The sequence below is a fragment of the Mandrillus leucophaeus genome, unplaced genomic scaffold, assembly GCF_000951045.1.
Source record: "Mandrillus leucophaeus isolate KB7577 unplaced genomic scaffold, Mleu.le_1.0 Scaffold528, whole genome shotgun sequence".
NCBI classification, from domain to species: Eukaryota; Metazoa; Chordata; class Mammalia; order Primates; family Cercopithecidae; genus Mandrillus; species Mandrillus leucophaeus.
Genome location: NW_012105675.1, coordinates 1,531,352 through 1,538,728, shown reverse-complemented (window position 1 = coordinate 1,538,728; position 7,377 = coordinate 1,531,352). Strand labels below are relative to the sequence as shown.

Below are 7,377 nucleotides of genomic sequence, written 5' to 3'. Positions count from 1 at the left end.
GGAGGGGAGGAAAAATGATGGGGGAAGGGAAGGAAGAATGCAAGAAGAGAGAGAGGGGTAAGTAGGAAAGAAGGGAAGACAGTCAGAAGCCAAGCTAAATACTTTGTCAGGAAAATTTGTAAACTAACTTTTAAAAGTTTACCTTAATATTACAATAGCCATTCACATAGATCAGTTCTTTCTTTATTATTAAGATGCAGTGAAGAAACCAACATTTCACTTATATTCTACAAATACAGACAGGAAATTCATTCACTAAAATTTATTATGTAGTAGGAGATGTGTTCCGTGTAGCACATGTGTTTTCACTAGACTCTAAGTAATACCTCATGTTCTTGAAAAGTAGGCAAATTCACTATGGAACATAAAAAAGTGGATTGAAATTCATTTTCTAAGTTTTATTATCGAATATATACAGATTAATACTATTAAGTGGGAAAACGATGAAATTTTCTTTTTTATTGAGAAATTTCCATATTTTAATTTCCAAGGTGTTTTGTTAGAAAGGTTGAGCATCCTGCCTGAAATGGATTGAACTAACTTTCCTTTATGTCCATAAGAAACAGTAAGTTTACTATGCAGATCAAATTTTAAAAAGTACAAACTAATTATGATGAACTCTGAAGAGAAATAAGTAACTGGAAATTTTTTCTATGTCCAGTATCAACTAAGCTGGACAATTTGCTGATCTTGGAAATACTTCTAAGACTCTGGCAGTTTGCCTTTAATCCATGCCTTCAATCCCAGCAGTTAATCTCATGCCTTTAAATCCCACCTTTAAATTTAATCATTGCTAACTAAATTTGCTAACTAAATCATTGCCTCCAGGACATTCGTGCTGATGTTAAGATTCTGCAAACTTAAGGGAGATGCAGGTTCATCAGAGAGATTATGAAATGGTAACCAAATAGATGGTTACTGACGCTGAGAATAGATAAGCTTGCCAAGGAGGCCAAGGTGAGAGAATGACTTGAGCTAGGAGTTTAAAACCAGCAAAGGCAATAAAGTAAGACCCCATCTACACAAAAAGTACAAAAAATTAGGCACATGTGGCAGCACATGCCTGTAGCTCCAGCTACTGGGGAAGCTGAGCTGGGAGGATTGCTTGAGCCTGGGAGGTTTAGGCCGCAGTGAGCTGTGATCATGCCACTGTACTCCAGATTGGGAAATAGGGCAAGACACCCTCTCAAAAAAAACAAAAGAAAAAGGAAAAAAAAAAGAATCAGATAGTTTTGTTCAGAGTATCTGGCCTTTAAATTTAATCATTGCTAACCAAATTTTTGCTTAAAAAAATGTATCACTGTCAGTAAGCTTTCTCATAATTAATTAAAATTATTTAGAATAATTATGCTGTCTTATAGAGATATTTTAGAAAGCAAAAAAGCATTTTTCTGTGATTTGAAAATAACACTTTAGGTGTTAAGCATCGAATTAAGTTTAACATTTTCTGTTCTGTGAAACTGTAAATATGATTTCTCTGAAACTCAGGAAAGTATATTTTTAGATGTTTTCCACACTTAAAATGAACATGATATGTGTAGGCCAAGCCCATCAGGAGTTAAGAGATTCATGTCCTTCAGTCTTTTGCTGGTCAACCACAAGTCTGACGAAGGTGGATCAATTTTAACTGAAAAGAGCTAACCTCTCTTGGGCAAACTATATGTGCACAGATTATGGGTAGACATAAAATCTCCTTTAAAACAGGGAATTAAATGCAAGTTTTGGCACCTCGAGGTATAAGGTAATAAAAAGTGAATGAGTTTTCCTTTAAGGTAGTTTGTAGTTGTAGTCTCCGAACCTATTCATTTCTCAGTACAATCTGTTGCTTTGTGTTTTAACTGTCTGCCCTGCTCATTTATAAAGGAAAACAAACAAACAAACGAAAAACTATCCCAGACTGGTGTTAAAAATTACAGTGAAGTATGATAATGTGTTTTATAGTTCTTAAAGCCAGATGAGGATAATCAATGAAAAACCTGAAAAATAGAAAGGCCATAATGAGGTTTAAAAAGGCCAGGAACGTCACTGTGGCTATAAATCTAAACCAAATAGTAAGTGGTACAGAAATGGGCTTGTGCCACTCCATATAGAGATGAGCCAAATGCTAATTTGGCTAAGTGCGCTACGCCAGGTCTTCGTTTGTTATGTAATCAGTTTTATCTGTTGCAGTAAAGATTCCCTTTTCATCAATTAATGTGAACCCAAAGCTGTAACTGGAAATGTGGCAACTGATTCATTCATTCATGCATGCATGCATGCATTCAACAAACATGTGAGAACAACTTAGTAGGTGCCAAATGCTAGGGAAAAAATGTGAATAATCCTGCCCTAGCCCTCAAGGAGCTACGATCTAGTTGGAAAAAAAAGGTGGTATTCATGCAATGTTAGTATCATGTGATATAAAAGTAAATTCAAGGATCTATGGGCTCCCCGCATGGGTAGAGAAAACTCTCATTCAGCTTTAAGTCATCAGAAAACAGAAAATGCTTTCCAGTAGAAATTCTATCTAAACTGAGTCCTGAAAGTTCATTAGTGATAAACTCAGTCAAGTCTTCAGTAGGGAAGGAAAGACACTCCAGGCACGGAAGAAAATATATAAAAACCTAGAAAGTAAAGGCACTATGGCCTGCTTGGTAGATTAAAACAGGAGCACAGAGTATGAGGGGGAGAGGTGGGAGGATATGTAAGGCTGAATAAGTAAACAAGGTGCCGATGACGAAATGTCTAGCATGTCATGTTACACTGGTATGGCTTTGAAAGGAGAAAAACATAAGTTTCAGAGAGATCACTCTGGTTGTAGTGCCATATTTGAAAAAGACCGAATAAAGATGACTCAAGGGTCTAACACTGTAATACAGGCAAAGATTTGTCAGAAATAAGGAGATAATACATATGGGAATAGTAAATGAAGTTATTGGTTTATTAGATTGGAGGCAGTAAAGAAAAGTGACAAATCAGGCAAGCTTGCCTCCACTAGAAGATAGATAAGAATGCAGGAAAAGGCATGAGCTTGAGGTAAAGGCTCATGAATTCAGTTTTAAACAGGTGGAGAGTCTATGGTGCCTCCAGGACATTCATGTTGATGTTAAGATTCTGCAAAATTAAGGGAGATGCAGGTTCATCAGAGAGATTATGAAATGGTAACCAAATAGATGGTTACTGAAACTGAGAATAGATAAGCTTGCCAAGGAAGCATGTGAAGTAAGAAATAGGGTGTTGAAAATGGAATTTTGACGAACATCAGCATTTTTCTGAAAAAAAAAGCGGAGCTACCCGAATCTGGAAAGGGAAGGAAAAAAGTAGAAAAGTGGAATGTCACAAAGTGAAAGGAAGTGAAAGTCTTTCAATACAGACAAGGCGGCTAGTCAATAGTTTTGAAGATCAGTGTTCTCTAGCTATAATCTATTAATAGTTGAATTTAAATTGGGGGTTAGAGAGGTTAGTCTGTGAAAATAATTGAGGGTGAAGGGCAGGGTGGTTGAAGGCTCACTGAAGGAAGTGAATGAAGTTATGGACCATGAACTCTAATCTGGAGAGGGAGGGAATTCAGGAAACAGGAGCAAGGTGCAGAAACTGAAAAGGTATTAAGATCAGTCAATTTTAAGTCTTGAAGGAGTTGGGATCCTAGACAAAAAGAGATGGAATAATAAGGTGAAATAGACAGAAATGCCAATACTTGAATTTCAACAGAGGAAGGGGATTCAGTTATGTTTCATCCTCAACAGAGACCCACTTTTGTTAAATCAGTTCAAGTGGATTAGGTGTGGGGAAGCTGGTCCTGCAGAGGGTGTGCACACAGCAGTATCACAGCTTCCTGCCTGCTCCACACAGGGCACTGCACACAGAGTTCAGTAAAAGTGAGTTCAGAGATAAGGGATGAAGAGGACTCTTCAAGATCTGGATGTGGTCTGGAACCCCTATGTTACCATTTCCATTCTATTTGACATATAAACTCAGACCTTAGAAAGTGGCTTTCATCAGTCTCATGGTCTTAGTGCAACTGATTTACACTTTTGTGGGGTCTCTTCTTCTCTCAAGGATATTTTTAACTCTCCAACTTGGTGCCCTCTTAGCTGCCCAGCCCTTTTGTATGACATCTCCTCAGTTTCCCCACTCCTTAGTCTTAGTTCTGAGGATTCTCATCTCTGAGAATATATTAGCATAAATAAGTGGGAAAATGTTGTTTCATTGATAGGACTTTGTCTAACACTCAACTTTGTGAGAATAAGTTAATTTAACAAATGCAGAAATCTGTTGAGGGTGGAAAATAGCTGCATCCCCTTCCTACATTTAAGTGTCTGGTACATCTTATATTATTTGAAGTGGGTAGGCTTTGTGTCCCCACCCAAATTCCATCTTGAATTATAATCTCCATAATCCTCATAATCCCCAGATGTAAAGGCAGAAACCAGAGGGAGGTAAATGAATCACAGGGCAGTTTCCCCCATGCTGTTCTTGTGATAGTGAGTTCTCATGAGAGCTGACGGTTTTATAAGTGTTTGTCAAGATCCACCTTAAGTCATTCTCTCTACTGCCACCTTGTGAAGAAGGTGCCTGCCTCCCCTTTGCCTTCCATCATGATTGTAAGTTTCCTGAGGCCATGCCAGTCACATGGAACTGTGAGTCAATTAAACCTCCCCTTTATAATCACTCAGTTTGGGGAAGTCCTTTATAGCAGCGTGGGAACGGACTAATACATAATTTCATCTCTTTCTGTTTGGCATCTCAACTACTTCAAGACTTACAGTCTACTGATCTTAATATTCTTTCTCTGTTTTGCACCCTGCTCTCATTTCCTCAACTGTCTCCATTTCCAGGTTAGAGTTCATAATATAACCTTACTCAATTCCTTCAATGCACCTTCAGGCACACTGCTTCTCACCCTGGACTGTTTCTTCCCAGGCTAACTCTCTCCCCTGCTAATTTAAGTCCAACTATCAATATACTCTGTAGCCAGAGAAGAATACAAAATCATGCTGAAAGAACTCAATGTGTAATAATTGACTTCCAGTGGGCCTTGTGAGTTTCCAGGAAATACTACTTCATTTTCCTGGTCCATTTACTCTCCCATCATACAGGATGGATAATTAACATCTTACCCTCTCTCCTCAAACCCTTATCTTTTTGACCTTCCTGATGATGGTGCTTCCTATTGTATTAAGAAAATAGAAGCAATCAGAAGAGACAGTCCCTCACATGCTCCCACCATCTGCCTGTGCACGCATGCACTCCGCCTTGTTTCATTAATATGAGCTGAGTCACATGAATGGTGTCTGTACATCTCTTAAAGGCCAATCCTGTATGTATATATATTTAATTCCATTTCATCCTGACTGTTCAAGGACATCTCTCCAGATGATTCCTTCTGTATCTCGTTCAGCATCAATTTTTTTGTATGCTTGTTAGAATGTTCTCATAACTATAAAAATGTTCTCTTTTAAATAAAATTATCATGACCTTATCATTCCTAATTTTTATTACAAGACTCCTTAAAAAGTGCTATATATGGTAAAAGTATTCAATTATTTTTCCCTCCTTTTTCCCTTGACCTTTTATAAGATCTCTTGCTTATACCATTCCACAATAATGTCTCTCTTTAAAGATAAAAATTACTAGGATATTGCTAAGTTTAAGGACAAATTTTCACTACATTAAACCTATTAGGAGTGTATGGCACAGTTAGTTATTTCTTTTTCTTTTGAATGTTGTCTTTATGTAATTCCAAGATACCAAAACCTCACGTCTTTATTCCTACTTCACTGGAAACTTTTTATCTCCTTTTCTAATTCTTCTTTGTCTCTTCAATGTTGGCGTACCCTAGGAAACATTTTTCTCCACCTAAAGTACCCTTTAAATGATCTTACTCATAGACATCAGCTTCCTCCCAGAGGAATTTCATCTTTAGTCACAGTTACTTGAACTCACTTCTGTCTTTGATATTCCAATATTTTTCTGTGCTCTTTCAAACTCCTACTTTTAGTAAAACAAAACAAAATAAAACACCTCTCTACTCTCTTTGTGTGGTTTTGCTTCAGATCCTAACAATTTTCACACTTCTGTCATGGAAAGGTGTCTTCTATGATAGACCATTTGGTAAATCATATTCAGGATTCAGAAACTGTTTTTATTCATCACCCCAAGAGCTGTCACTTAAATAAATAGCAGAGTAGGTTTTATCTAAATTCTAGGCTCAGAATTCAAAGGCTCAGTGAAATAGAAATGCTGAGTGATGCCATGATGGGGTCTGGACCAGACTCCTTGTACACAAAACCCCTCACATTCTTTTAGCAACCTCTAACATTCTTTTTTCCATAATTAAATGCTTTCTCATTCAACCTTCATTCATATTTTTTCAATAACTCTTTAATGAATGCCTATGATGGGTTAGGAACAGGTGATATGGTCATGAATAAACCACACATGATACTTGACTTGTGGAATTTAGAATCTGGGAGTATTGGTAGAGGATTACCAATTAGTAAAACATTAGTAGAGGAACATTAAACAAACAAAATTATTCTAAAAATTTATAAAACCAAGAACTATAATACAGATAATAAACATAAAGGAGAAAAAAAAAAGCAGAGTGCTTTTGAGCGAAAACTTGCCAGCATCTCATATTCTTACAGTACTGCCATCATGGCTCAGTTCCTGGGAATAAAAGTTCCACTCTTGGTTATGATGCATATATTCTCCTCTTACATCCTGGCCGCACATTTTACTGAATGAAATTTTTGTGTGAGATTAGCTTTGTCAGTCAATCGGTTTGCAATAGAGGTTCCAAAGTTGGATGGCATGAATTCAAATCTAGATTCTACATCGTAGTATCTCTGCGCCTTTGAGCAAGACAGAAATAACTCCGTGATTCAGCTTCCTTGACTTTAGATTGACGATAACAACAGGAATTCCCTCAAAGGTGTTGTAAAGATCAAATAAAGTAATATACAGAAAACAGTTAAAACTATGCCTGTCTGATAGTAAGAACTCAATACATTTTCTGTATTATTTTGTGTTATTATCTAGAGTTCAGTTATAATCCTGTACCATTCTTGTGGGTATAAATGAATACTGAGTTTACCCTTTCCAGATTTGATTGGGTCACAGAATGAGAATATGAACACTGAATTGTCATATTCATTTTACCCTGAGGAACTGAAAAAGTGAAAAATGGAAAGGAAATGATTACATTTTTTATTTTCCTAATAGGTGTATTCCCACAAACAAATTCTAAAAGAAAAATTTTGGATAAGAACAGACTCTATGTATCTACAGAAAACATCACAAATATATATTCTTGTGATTCTACTGGCTAAAACAAGATGTACCCATCTTTTCTCCATATTCCTGTTCAGGGTTTGGAAGGAAGAACTCAATGTG

The 7,377-nt window shown here is 36.8% G+C and overlaps 1 protein-coding gene across 1 annotated transcript in view; it reads right to left on the bottom strand.

Moving 5' to 3' along the window:
• Positions 1 to 7,377, bottom strand: part of LOC105551585 (contactin-5-like) — a 1,043,690-nt gene that overhangs the window by 191,960 nt on the left and 844,353 nt on the right. The gene's annotated exons all lie outside the window — the stretch shown is intronic.